General features: G+C 41.6%; 1 pseudogene; it reads right to left on the bottom strand.

Annotated features, from left to right (window-relative positions):
- The window catches only part of LOC108532607 (60S ribosome subunit biogenesis protein NIP7 homolog pseudogene), a 79664-nt pseudogene that overhangs the window by 61601 nt on the left and 3472 nt on the right, over positions 1 to 14591 (bottom strand).

Consider the following 14591-nt stretch of genomic DNA (forward strand, 5'->3'; position numbering starts at 1 on the left):
TTTTTTGAGACGGAGTCTTGCTCTGCCGCCCAGGCTGGAGTGCAGTGGCCGGCTCTCAGCTCACTGCAAGCTCCGCCTCCCGGGTTCACGCCATTCTCCTGTCTCAGCCTCCCGAGTAGCTGGGACTACAGGCGCCCGCCTCGTCGCCCGGCTAGTTTTTTGTATTTTTTAGTAGAGACGGGGTTTCACCGTATTAGCCAGGATGGTCTCGATCTCCTGACCTCGTGATCCGCCCGTCTCGGCCTCCCAAAGTGCTGGGATTACAGGCTTGAGCCACCGCGCCCGGCAATAAATTTTTTATGTCAAATATTTTATTTTTCATATTTGTGAGTTTCATTTGATTCTTTTTTAGAGTTTCCATATCTTTCCTGAAATTTCCCATTTCTCATCTATTATATTTCTCTTTTCCTATAAAATTCTGTAACATATTTATCAGAGTTACTTTAAGGTTTTTGTCTACTAATTATAACATTTGGTCACCTTTGAATGTTTCTGGTGACTACTTTTATTTCTTTTCATGTCTTAATTACATTATCTGCCTTTTCATACATTTAGTAACTTTTGCTTGACTGTGGTACACCATAGATATTTTGGGTTCTGTTTTCTTTTTTTTAACTTTTAAGTTCATGGGTACATGTGCCGGTTTGTTACATAAGTAAACTTGTGTCATGGGGGTTTGTTGTACAGATTATTTTATCACTCAGCCTAGTACCCATTAGTTACTTTTCCTGATCCTCTTCTTCCTCCCACCCTTCACCCTCTGAGAGGCCCCAGTGCATGTTATTCCCCTCTATGTGTCCATGTGTTCTCATCACTTAGCTCCCACCTATAAGTGAGAACATGTGGTATTTGGTTTTCTGTTCCTGTGTTAGTTTGTTGAGGCTAATGGCCTCCAGCCTCCTTCCATGTCCCTGCAGAGGACATGATCTCATTCCTTTTTCTGGCTGCATAGTATTCCATGGCGTATACGTACCGTATTTTCTTTAGTCTATCATTGATGGGCATTTAGGTTGATTTCATATCTTTGTTATTGTGAATGGGATTTTTTTTTTTTGGTAGAGCAATTTATATTTCTTTGGGTATATACCCAGTAATGGGATTGCTGAGTTGAATGATATTTCTGTCTTTAGGTCTTTGAGGAATCACCACATTGTCTTCCACATGGTTGAACTAATTCCATAATGGTAGAACACTCCCTTCAACATTGTATAAGCATTTGTTTTTCTCCACAATATCACCAACATCTGTTAGTTTTCGACCTTTTAATAATCACCATTCTGACTGGTGTGAGATGGTTGTCTCATGATGGTTTTGATTTGCATTTCTCTAATGATCAGGGATGAGAGTTTTTTCATATGCTTGTTGGCCACATGTATGTCTTCTTTTGAAAACTGTTCACGTCCTTTGCCCACTTTTTAATGTTTTTTTTTTTTTCTTGTAAATTTGTTTAGGTTTCTTATAGATGTTGGATATTAGACCTTTGTCAGATGCATAATTTTAAAAAATGTTTCTCTCATTCTGTAGGTTGTCTGTTCATTCTGATGATAGTTTCTTTTGCTGTGCAGAAGCTCTTCAGTTTCATGAGATCCTATTTGCCAAATTTGCTTTTGTTGCAATTGCTTTTGGTGTCTGTGTCATGAAATCTTTGCCCATGGCTATGACTTAAACAGTATTGCCTAGGTTATCTTTCAGGGTTTTTATTGTTTTGGGTTTTACATTTAAGTCTTTAATCTACCTCAAGTTAATTTTTGTATATGGTATAAGGAAGGGGTCCAGTTTTAATCTTCTGCATATGGCTGCTGGGTTCTATTTTCTTTCTTTAAGGAGTATTGATTTAAGGTAGTTCCAGCAGACAAATCACCTTGATCCTGTGAAGGCATGGTATAAGGTTCATTAGAGTTGGTTTATTTGGACTTTGCCCTTAGATCTAGAACATAGCCTTTACACTGTGCTGTGATCCTTACTCCTAAGGATGGAAGTTCCTCCTAAATATGGCCTTTCTGGGTTTCAGTGGAAGACTTGGAGTGTTTACCAACTATCTGATTTGCTGGAACTTGAACTTCAAACTCCAGATCCCCAGCACTGGATAGCTGCTCAGTCTTTTTCAGTCTCTTGGTTGTTGCTTTCCATTGGACTTCTTGTCATCTTCCCCATGCATGCACAGCTCAGGGGTTAGTAAAGGATTGAAGGATAATTTATATGGAAAATTTGATGCTCCTCTTCTGTGACTCACTGTTTTGGGAATTTCTCCCTTCAATTTTCAGCTGCTGTGACAGCCCTGAATTCCAAACTCTGACTCCTCAGCCTGATAAAACTGATATTTTCTGCTTGAGCTACTTCTGTTCTGCACCACTCAGACTGAGGAATGCCCTCAGTTGAAACTTTATATAAAAGTAGATTTCATCCATTTCAGTTCCATTCTTTAAGTGTCTATCCCCTCCAGTTTCTGCTGTTTTTTTATCTCTCTCTAGCGACTTTGAACTATTATTTTATTTTGTCGTGTCTATACTTTTAATAGGAAGAGACAGAACTAGAGACAGAATTAGAAACAGACAGAACTTCCTAAGTGATTCTTTAAAAATACAATTATATTTCCTTTAATGACTCCTATCTTTTTGCTTTGAATTCTCTCAGAAGCAGGTTCCAATATAAGGGTTTTTAAGGCAAATAGTTTATTTAGGAGGTGATCCCAGGAAACACCTGCAAGGGAGTGGAGAAGTGAAACCTGGAAGCCAAATAAGGTGTGTTAAGTTACAAGTTACAACTGGAGCTTAGTTCTGCCAAGGAACTCTGAAAGAGAGTAAGGCCATGCCTCAGAGTTATCCCAACAAAGGTATAGGGTAGGGTATTTATCCACCAACTCTGTGTATTTATCCAGCAGTGCTGGTGGTATTTATCCACCAATGCCTTACCAGAGAGCAGCTTCCAGGTGCATTGATCCCTGGAACTTCTGGCTTGCTTTGCATGCAGTCCTCAGGTAGACAGGCACTGGTGTTTGCAGTAAGCAAACTTTGTTGTTTAGATACGAATGCTGAGAAGATCTGGGTGGGGCATCTACATATTATACTACTAAGAAAAACTACTACTACTACTAGTAGGAAAAAAATCAAAACTCCCTATCCTATCTTAAAAACATTGCCTACCACTCCTACCTGATCCCCATTCTCCCTCTCACCCACCAGGACCCAAGCGTGCCTCAGCCTCCTGAGTGGTTGGAACTACAAGGCATGTGCCACCATGCCCAGCTTATCTTTTTATTTTGATTTTTTTTTTAGAGACAGAGTCTCACTGTGTTGTCCAGGCTGGTCTCAAACTCCTGGCCTCAAGCAGCCCTCCCACTTCAGTCTTCTGAGTAGTTGAGACTCCAGGCGTGAGCCACCTTGCCTGGTGTTGGCTCCTTTCTTACATTCAAATTTTTGCTCACATGTTATCTTTTCAGATATGTTTTCCCTGAGCACCCTGTTGAAAGTAGCCTCCAACTTGTTAACTATAACATCATTCTATTTTAATTCTATGCATATCACATATCATACTGCATGATTTTTGATAATTTATACGCTTGCTTGTCTATCATCTGCTTCTCCCACCAGTATAAAATCTGTGTGAGAGTAAGAACCTTGTTTATCTTGTCATAGCTATAAACCCCTGAGCTTATAATAGGAAAGAATACATATTTGTTGAATGAATGAATAAATGAATAGATGAACATACTCAAATTTGCAAATAAAATAAGTTGCAAATAAAAAAGTTAAGGTGGAAGCAACCCAAGCATCCATCAACTGATGCATGGATAAACAAGAGATGAAATACACAACAATAAAATATTCAGCCTTAAAAAGGAAGGAAAGGCCAGGTGCAGTGGCTCACGCCTGTAATCCCAGCACTTCGGGAAATCGAGGTGGGCAGATCTCCTGAGGTCAGGAGTTTGAAACCAGCCTGGCCAATATGGTGAAACCCTGTCTCTACTAAAAATACAAAAATTAGCCATGCACGGTGGCAGATGCCTGTAATCCCAGCTACTCAGGAGGCTCAGGCACAAGAATCCCTTGAACCTGGGAGGCGGAGGCTGCAGTGAGCTGAGATGGCACCACTGCACTCCAGCCTAGGTGACAGAGCGAGACTCCATCTCAAAAAAAAAAAGGAAAGGAAATTGTGACACATGCTATGACATGGATGAACCTTGAAGACATTATGCTAGGTTAAAGAAGCCAGTCACAAAGGGATAAATATTATATGATTTCACTACATGAGGAAATTAGAGTAGTCAAATTCATAGAGACAGAAAGATGAATGGTGGTTACCACGGGCTAGAGGGAGGTGAGAATAGAGAATCAGTGTTTCATTGGTACAGAGTTTCAGTTGGGGAAGAGGGAAAACTTCTAGAGAGGGATGGTGATGATAATTTCACAACAATGTGAATATACTTAATACCACAGAACCATACATTTTTAAATGGTAAAAAATGGTAAATTTTATGTATTGTATTAATCCGTTTTCACATTGCTCTAAATAACTACCTAAAACTGGGTAATTTATGAAGAAAAGAGGTTTAATCGACTCACCATTCCACATGGCTGGTGAGGCCTCAGGAAACTTATAATCATGGTAGAAGGCAAAGGGGAAGCAAGACATGTCCTCTCTTGGTGACAGAAAAGAAAGAGAGAGTGAAGGGGGAAGGGTCATATACTTTTAAACCATCAGATGTCATGAGATCTCACTCATTATTACAAGAACAGCAAGATAGCAGACAGCAAGTCTGCTCCCATGATTTAGTCACCTCCCCCCATGCCCCTCCTGTGACACATGGGGATTACAATTTGAGATGAGATTTGAGTGGAGACACAGAACCAAACCATATCGTGTATATTTAACGAAAATTTAAAACTTAAAAAATTAACCCCCAATTGCTAAAGGAAGATAAGCCTGGATTTAAAATCTGACTTAGCCCTTACTTGCATAATCCTAAGGAAATTATTTTATGAAATTTTTTTTTGAGACTCCATCTCAAAACTCCGTCACCCAGAATGGAGTGCAGTGGTGCAATCTCAGCTCACTGCGACCTCTGCCTCCCAGGTTCAAGTGATTCTCATGCCCCAGCCTCCTGAGCAGCTGGGATTACAGGTGTGTGGCACCATGCCTGGCTAATTTTTGTATTTTTAATAGAGACGGGATTTTGCTGTGTTGGCCAAGCTGGTCTCAAACTCCTGACCTCAGGTGATCCACCAGCCTTGGCCTCACAAAGTGCTGGGATTACAGGCGTAAGCCACTGCTCCTGGCCGGAATTTTTTTGAGATGGAGTTTCACTCTTGTCGCCCAGGCTGGAGTGCAATGGCACAATCTCGGCTCACTGTACCTCCCCGGTTCAAGCAATTCTCCTACCTCAGCCTCTCAAGTAACTGGGATTACAGCATGCACTATCACGCCCAGCTAATTTTGTGTATTTAGTAGAGATGAGGTTTCTTCATGTTGGTCAGGCTGGTCTTGAACTCCTGACCTCGGGTAATTCACAGCCTTGGCCTCCCAAAGTGCTGGGATTACAGGCATGAGCCATGGCACCCGGCTCTGGCTAGAATTATATTATAAAACTTCCGGCCGGGCGCGGTGGCTCACGCCTGTAATCCCAGCACTGTGGGAGGCCGAGACGGGCGGATCACAAGGTCAGGAGATCGAGACCATCCTGGCTAACACGGTGAAACCCCGTCTCTACTAAAATGCAAAAAATTAGCCGGGCGTGGCGGCGAGCGCTTGTAGTCCCAGCTGCTTGGGAGGCTGAGGCAGGAGAATGGCGGGAACCCGGGAGGCGGAACTTGCAGTGAGCCGGGATTGCGCCACTGCACTCCAGCCTGGGCCACAGAGCGAGACTCCGTCTCAAAAAAAAACAAAAAAAAAACAAAAAACAAAAAACAAAAAAAACTTCTGTGAAGCAGTCTCCTCATCTGTAAAGTAAGAATAATAGTGCCTACTCTATAGGTTTATTATAATAATGTAGGTGTTCCTGAATTTATAAGTTTTATGACTCATTAACATTTCAAAGGAATTTTGGGAACTGCTATTAGATTGACATTACTTTTGGTCAATATGATTAAAAACAAAACACAAAACTTTCATTTTGCTCTGATCATCACTTTCTAAAAGAAAAAGGATTTTAATGTAAAAAAAATCTAGAAAAGAACAATCTCAATGTAAAGAACATTAAAATACTTTTAAAAAAGTTTCACTGTTAATAATTATAGAATAGGTAATTTGGACCAATGCTACTGGTGAGGATAAGTAGAAAAGCTAAAGAAACTATATTTTTAAAAAAACTCTGTGTAGACATTAGAAAGACATAGAGATAGTGAAGAACTACTGGTATAAGATCTAAGAAAACAAGGAAATCCAGAAAGGTAATTCTGGCACTTAGGGTGTTTGTGGTTGAGAGGTGGTTGAGAGAATGACCTCTTCTTTTAACAGTCTCATGGGGCTAAGCGAACAAAAGGTGGAATGTAAGGCCTGAAAAAGTGATTGGCTAACCCCTCCCACTACTGTCTCTTTGAGGTAAGATCTTGAGAGGCTACACCTTAGGTGTAAAGGTGAACTTTAGGCTTTCTCTGTCCAGCTTTGAATGGTATCAGTCCAAGAAATTGGATTAGGGTAAGTCTAGATTGCTAGTGCCCCTAAGCACTGGAATACGAAAATATAAACCCTCTCTAGAAGAAGATAATACCCTAGCCTTCAAAATGATTTTACAAATAGTTTTACAAACACAACATGTGACACACAATAAAAAATAACCACACACACATGGAGACAAGACAACACAAAATAAATCAGAAGAAACAACAGATAATAGAACAGTCCCATATAGACTCTAGATATTGAAATTATTGAACCACAGACTTTAAAATAACTATGCTTAATATTCAAAGAAAAAAGGACAAGATTGAGAATTTTGTCAGAGACCTGAAAACCATAATAAAAGACTTGGTAGATCTGAAAAAGAACCAAGCAGAAAACTTAGAACTGAAAAATACAGTAACCCAAATTGTTAATACTATTGATAGGTTTTATACAGAATAGATACTGTTGAAGAGAGAATTAATGAAGTAAAAGATATGTCAGTGAAAAGATCTGGAATGAAACACAAAAAATTCAGAAAGGATAGAAAATACAGAAGAGAGAATAAGAGACACAGAGGATGAGAGGATTTGGAATCCCAGAAGTAGAGTGGGGGAGACAAGGCAGAAATAATTATTTGGAGTTGAAGGCTGAGAATTTTTCTAAACTGATAAAATCATCAAGTCGCAGATTTAACCCCAAACAGGTAAATATAAAGAAACACACCTGGATACTTCACAGTAAAACTGCTAAAAACCAAAGACAAGGCCAGGCGCGGTGGCTCACGCCTGTAATCCCAGCACTTTGGGAGGCCAAGGTGGGTGGATCACCTGAGGTCAGGAGTTCGAGACCAGCCTGACCAATATGATGAAACCCCATCTCTACTAAAATACAAAATTAGCTGGGCGTGGTGGCATGCACCTGTAATCCCAGCTACTCAGGAGGCTGAGACAGGAGAATTGCTTGAATCCAGGAGACGGAGGTTGCAGTGAGCTGAGATGGCACCATTGTACTCCAGCTTGGGCAACAAGAGCGAAACTCCATCTCAAAAAAAAAAAAAAAGACAAGATGTCTTAGTCAGTTTTGTGCTGCTGTAACAGAATACCTGAGACTGGGTAATTTATGAAGAAAAGAGATTTATTTCTTACAGTTCTGGAGGCTGGAAAGTCCAAGACGGAAGAGCCCACACCTGGCAAAGGCTTTTGTGCTGTATCATCCTATGGTGGAGAGCAGGATGAGAGAGTGCAAGAGAGCAAGAGAGTATCAAACTTGCTTTTACAACAAACCACTCTCATGATAATGACATTAATCCATTCATTGTCTTCATGACCTAATCATCTCTTAAAGGTCCCACCTCTCAACACTATTTTACGGGGGATTAAATTTCCAACACATAAACGTTGGGGAATACATTCAAACCATAGCACAAAACAAAATCTTAAAAACAGTCAGAGAGGCGGGGCTCAGTGGCTTACGCCTGTAATCCTAGCACTTTGAAAGGCGGAGGCAGGAGGATAGCTTGAGCCCAAGAGTTCAAGACCAGCCCAGGCAACATGGTAAAACTCCATCTCTACAAAATATACAAAAATTAGCCAGGCATGGTGGCGGGCCCCTGTAGTCCCAGCTACTTGGGCGACTGAGGTGGGAGAATTACCTGAGCCCAGGAGGTTGAGGCTATAGTCAACCGTGGTCATGCCACTGCACTCCAGCCTGAGTGACAGAGTGAGACCCTGTCTCAAAAAAACAAGACACAACAAAATGAAAAACAAAAACAGAAAACAAAAAACAGCTAGAGAGAAAGCAACATTTAGACTAACACTAAACTTCTCAAAAAATATAATGGATGCCTTCATAACAGAAACAATGGCAGACAGAAAACAATGGGATATATATTTAATGTAGTGAAAGAAAATAACTGCCAACCTGCTATTCTAAAGCCAGGAACATATCATTTAAGAATGATAACCAAAGTCAAGAAAATGTATCATCAGCAGATTACACGAAAGGAAATATAAAAGAGTGTTCTTCAGACAGAAGAAAAATAATTCACACGGAAGGTCAGAGATTCAAGAAGTAAGACAAAAGGCAAATATGTGGTAAATCTAAATGTGTATTACTCATATAAAACAGTTATAATATGTAGGAAGGCTCAAGATGTAGAGTTAAAATACAAAATCGTGGTATAACATTATGGAGGAGAGAGTAATAGGAAATGGGTAAAAGTATCAAATAACACTAGAACCTGATAAATCAAGGATGAGTGTTATAATCTCTAGGTGTTGTGGTCTGAACCTCTAGGTTTGTGTCCTCCCAAAACTCATGTTGACACCTAATCACCAATGTGATGGTGTTAGGAGGTGAGGCCTTTGGTGGGAGGTGAACAGATCATGAAGATGGAGCCATCATGAATGGGAGTAGTGCCCTTATGAAGGTGACCTGAGAGAGACCCCTTACCCCTTCCATCACAAGAAGACATGTGAGGAGGTACCATCCATGAACCAAAATGCAGGCCTTCACCAGTCATCAGATCCACGAGCACTCTGGTCTTGGACTTTCCAGCCTTCCAAACTATAAGAAATAACTACCCAGTTTATGATATTTTGTTATAGCAGCCTGAACAGACTAATGCACTAGGGTAGCCCCTAAAAATTAATATAGTGTACATATCTCCAAACTAATGGTGGCATGGGTGGAATAATAAAAGAGTATTTTATTTATCCAAAAGAAGACAAAAGGAATGTAAATCAAGTAGGGAAATTCAGAATGCAAACTATAACATGGCAGCCTTAAACCCACATGAACTAGTAATTAAGCTACATGTAAATAGATAAAGTGTCCAATTAAAAGACAAAATAATAAAATTTTTTAAAACCCCAAATCTACACATTGCTATATATTAGGCATATATAAAATGTAAGGGAGAAGTCCTGTTGGACATTGGTAATGGCCAGGATGTGGAGTGGGAGGACCTTGTGTTCTTATTTTTCAAGTAGGAATAACCAAAATGTAGTAATAGGTAACTTTGTTAAGCATTTGCTAAATAACTAGACTAAGCATTTTATGCATTTTTTCTCAATTATTAATGTGCAGCAGGTTTTCTTCATTGGCTTCCTCAAGAGCAGTCATACCAAAGGCAATGCGACCAGGGATAGCAGATGTTAGCACCACACTGTAGGAGAGCTTTTGGACACAATTACTCCCAAATCAAAGAGGTGAAGCTTTTATTTTTTAGAATAAAACTCTGAAGCAATAACTCTGATATTTAGTACAAACAAACCCTCCTTCCCACCCTTAGCCTGCCAACCTTCACTCTCAAACTCAATCGAAATTTTTAATGTGGAGCTAGAGACCCAAAGGACATCACACTGACTTTGCAGTCAAGAGATGGAAGAAGCATAAGCTTTAGAGTCTGGAATTTTATCCTAACTTTGCTCCTGCCAGCTGTGTGACCTTGGGCAAGTCAACTAACCCATGTAAACTCAATTTCTTCAATAAAGTTGAAGTTATCCTACCTCAACTTACTTCATAGGTCGTGCTAGGATTACAGTGAATGAAAGCTCTTCTATCTTCCACATGGAATTTCCCTCTCTGACTGCCACATGCATGTAAGCCAGCACTTAAAACCTCAACTCTGAGATCACTTAGTCCAACATCTGTTTTGCAGATGAGGAAACTGAGGCACTGATATCAGCTGTATGATCTTGGACAAACTGCTTAATGTCTTTGGTCTCAGTTTTCTCATCTATAAAATGGAGATGGCAATCCTAGCCTGGTATAGTTCTTATGAAGATTTAATGAAGAAGTGTGTACCTGGTACTGGTCCTTGGTAGTCATTCAATGCATTGTGGCAGCTACTATTTTTTAAATGAATATTCTTATTGTTTTGTGTGGCATTTGAAAGGTCACTCTGCACTGAGGTATTGGGAGCTGGCAGGCTGCAGCCATTTGGTCACAAACCTTAGAGTTGTTGGGTTGTCCTGGGGAGACCTTCCTCACGGGGTCAGGTAGAGTTCAGTGAACTCGCAAAGAAGCGTGATTTTAGACGCTCCAAGGTACATCCACTCATCTCCTCTCCACTCCCTCTGCCTGTTATTAAACTGGTAGTTTTTACAACATCAATAAAGAACTTTCCTACCCAATTACCCCAGACAATAGGCTGAAAAGCAGTTTCGACTATGAAAACTTCGTGTTGGGTTCATTTAGATTGTTTTGCTGTGTCAAATCCTCACTTGAGTTCAAAAGTTCAGCTGAACCATGAACTTTGTAATTTCACAGCAGGCAGTTCTACAAATATAGTGGAAAGTGAATAAACATACAGTATTTAAGGTGGGCTTGTCACATTGTATATAATATAGTTAGGAATGGTTTTAGGTAAAACAGCCCTTAATTTCCAGAGCACAGTGACGTATCAAAAAGAAAGAGGGAAACAAAATTAAACCAAACTGTTCCTTGAGTTACCTGACCTCTGAGACTTCCAAGGGAATGCACATTCAGTGACTAATCATTAGTGGACAAACTAAAGCCAACTAATCTTCTTAATAAATTGTGAAGTCTTGTATACCTCTTGGTTTTAGTGGTGGCTTTTCTGCCTGTCTGGACCAGGCAGCATATCAAAACAAAAGGGTCATGACTTTATGTATTTGTTAAAGTTAGAATCCACGTTCTCATATAACTCAGGCTTGATTTGACCTGGTTACACAAGTGTAGGTGGAGTGAAATTTTCACAGGAATGAGAATAATGCTGTGTTCTCACTTGTCTATTAATAAATACACGCACACCGAAATTCAGTTCAAGATCCCCTTGTTTCGTAAGCCTTGTGTTTGCAGCTTTAGGGTTGGGGCTAAAGCAAACAAGATAACGAGCCTCCTTGGGTTAGGGTGTCTTTCAGCTTAAACCCAGTGAAATCCTCAATACTGTGGAATGAGATTTCATATTGCATCAGCATATTATGCTTCGTTTCTTACGAAGAAATGTGTTTCTCGTTGGATTTTAGGTTGCAGTGTGTAAAAGCAAAGGGACAACTTTGAGGCAGACCATTTGGGGCAAGTGGAGTCAGTCCAAGCAAGGTGTTTTTATATGGCAGCTGTTTATCCCTCTTTGTTTACCAGGGGATTGGTCTGCAGGGTCATGAGAGGAAAGCTACGCTTGGTCATTTGTGGAAGCAGAGAGGAAGGGATGGGGTGAGAAGGTCAAGTCCTGTGACGGATGGTTCTTCATGAGTTAAATGAGACTGGCTTTTCAAAAGCAGTTTCCTCCCTGTCCTGACTTTTGTCTCGAAGTTGCCCAAATTTTAGCTTTAGCCAGCTTAGGACTCTTTTAGAAAATCCCCAGCAGAGATGGTCTGAGGCTATCCTGCTGTCCTGAATGGTATGTTTTTCCATACAAGAAGGTCTTCTTCAGTTCAGTCAAGAATTGGTGAGATTTTTCCTTTTATCCAGACATAAATCATCACAATAAATGTAATGCCTCCAACCAAGAACTGAGAACCATGATGATAAAGGGGGAAAGTATGGGGTGAAGACTGTGAAATTTGGTTGACCTAGTTAAAGGTGGTCTGTCTTCCTGGTGGGGTTGTGAGGCTGGAAGGAAAAACAAGGTTCACTGCTTTTGTGGCTGGCTGAACTGGGCTGCCCAGATTTTACGGCTCTGTTTCTGGTTGACCTGCCCTGTATAGTGGTGCTGCGTGTCTCCTGATGAGGCCAGGACAGGAGGGGAGTTGGTGGCATTCTTTTAAAGAGCTTGTAAGATAGTGAATAATGACAGGAGTTTTCGTTCACTCATAAAGTGTTTACGGAGAACCTACTTCAGGGGAATGATGGCTGAGGGTCTGTCAGGAGGGGTTCGGGTGGGAAGTAAGAGAGATTTCTGTGGGGACACATCAAGAGAGGAAATCTGGGAATGGAAATGGGAGCTGCGGTCCGGTCTGCACCCTTTGGTCTTATCTGTAGGACAGTGAGAAGGGGATATGGATTCTCGAGGGACAAAAGTGCCATGGCAGTGACTCTAGAATACAAGGCAGATGTATGAGAAAATGACAGAAACAAGACTTCTGAGGGCGTCAGGCTGAGAAGGTCCCATTCAGCTTAGGAAAGGCTGACTGTAGAGTGTGTGTGTGTGTGTGTGTATACGTGTGCGCATGCATGCATGTGTATTGAGGATAGTGGAGACCGGCAGAGAAGACAGCATTTCAATGCAAAACTGTCCGGTATTCCACTCACCATGGATTTGTGCTGTGTCCCGGTGACTTCCTGTCTATATGGATGTCACTCTGCATTAGTTTTTAGGACTCCCAACAGCTGTCTACAGGGAACCCTAACTAGCAATTACCTATCAAATTCTTTCTATCAGTATTCTTATGTATACATGTGTTAGCTCTAATCCTTAAACAGTCTTTTGAAGTATGGGCTAGATCTGTAGTTTATGATTGAGGAAACTGAGGCCCAGAGGTTAAATGACTTAACTGGGTACACCTGTCTGGAAGGTAGTGGGGATGGTCTGGAAGCCAATTCCTCTGATGTTAGGCCTTACTTTACCTTAAGGGAAGAAGGATTCACTTGAATCTTTGGATGGTGGGGACAGGAATGGCTACCTCTGTGGGTAGCCTTCAGGCCACCAGGAAGACTGCCTGGGTCTGTGCTTCCATGCTCTGGGATGGATTTGAGAAGCCCCAGGCTGTCCTGGGTGATATCCTTGGCCACGTGGTCTCAGTATCCCTCCTGTAACCACCACAGAACAAGGTTTCGAACCTGGGTTCCTATCCAACAGGACTTTGTAAAAAGGAATAAAGCTTTTTTTAGTCTGTCTTCCTTCCTTCCTTCCTTCCTTCCTTCCTTCCTTCCTTCCTTCCTTCCTTCCTTCCTTTCTTTCTTTCTTTCTTTCTTTCTTTCTTTCTTTTTCTTTCTTTTCTTTCTTTTTTCTTTTTTTTTTTTTGAGGCGGAGTTTCACTCTTGTTGCCCAAACTGGAGTGCAATGGCACAATCTTGGCTCACTGCAACCTCTGCCTCCTGGGTTCAAGCAATTCTCTTGCCTCAGCCTCCCGGGTTCAAGCGATTCTCCTGCCTCAGCCTCCCAAGTAGCTGGGATTACAGGCATGTGCCACTATGCCCGGCTAATTTTGTATTTTTAGTAGAGACGGGGTTTATCCATGTTGGTCAGGCTGGTTTCAAACTCCTGACTTCAGGTGATCCACCCGCCTTGGCCTCCCAAAGTGCTGGGATCACAGGCATGAGTCACCGCGCCTGGCCAACGTTTTATTTTATTTTTTATTGAGATGGAGTTTTGCTCTTGTTGTCCAGGCTGCAGTGCAATGGCGCAATCTTAGCTCACTGCAACCTCTAACTCCCGGGTTCAAGCAATTCTCCTGCCTCAGTCTCCTGAGTAGCTGGGATTATAGGCATGTGCCACCATGCTTGGCTAATTTTGTTTGTTTGTTTGTTTGTTTGTTTGTTTTTTGAGATGGTGTCTTGCTCTGTCGCCCAGGCTGGAGTGCAGTGGCGCAATCTCGGCTCACTGCAAGCTCTGCCTACCGGGTTCACGCCATTCTCCTGCCTCAGTCTCCCGAGTAGCTGGGACCATAGGCGCCCGCCACCACGCCCGACTAATTTTTGTATTTTTAGTAGAGACGGGGTTTCACCGTGTTAGCCAGGATGTTCTCCATCTCCTGACCTCGTGATCTGCCCGTCTCGGCCTCTCAAAGTGCTGGGATTACAGGCATGAGCTACCGCGCCCGGCCTAATTTTGTATTTTTAGTACAGACAGGGTTTGTCCTTGTTGGTCAGGCTGGTCTCAAACTCCTGACCTCAGGTGATCTGTCTGCCTCGGCCTCCCAAAGTGTTGGGATTACAGGTGTGAGCCAATGCGCCTGGTCAAAGCTCTTTTTAAATTGACTAAGTCCAGGATAGTTTGAGACCTGTCAACGACAAGAAAAGCAAAAGGAAAAATCAGGCTCAATTTGCTGTGTGCTTTTTCTTTCTTTTTTTTTTTTGAGACGGAG

The sequence above is a fragment of the Rhinopithecus bieti genome, unplaced genomic scaffold, assembly GCF_001698545.2.
Source record: "Rhinopithecus bieti isolate Rb0 unplaced genomic scaffold, ASM169854v2 scaffold_9383, whole genome shotgun sequence".
Taxonomy (NCBI): domain Eukaryota; kingdom Metazoa; phylum Chordata; class Mammalia; order Primates; family Cercopithecidae; genus Rhinopithecus; species Rhinopithecus bieti.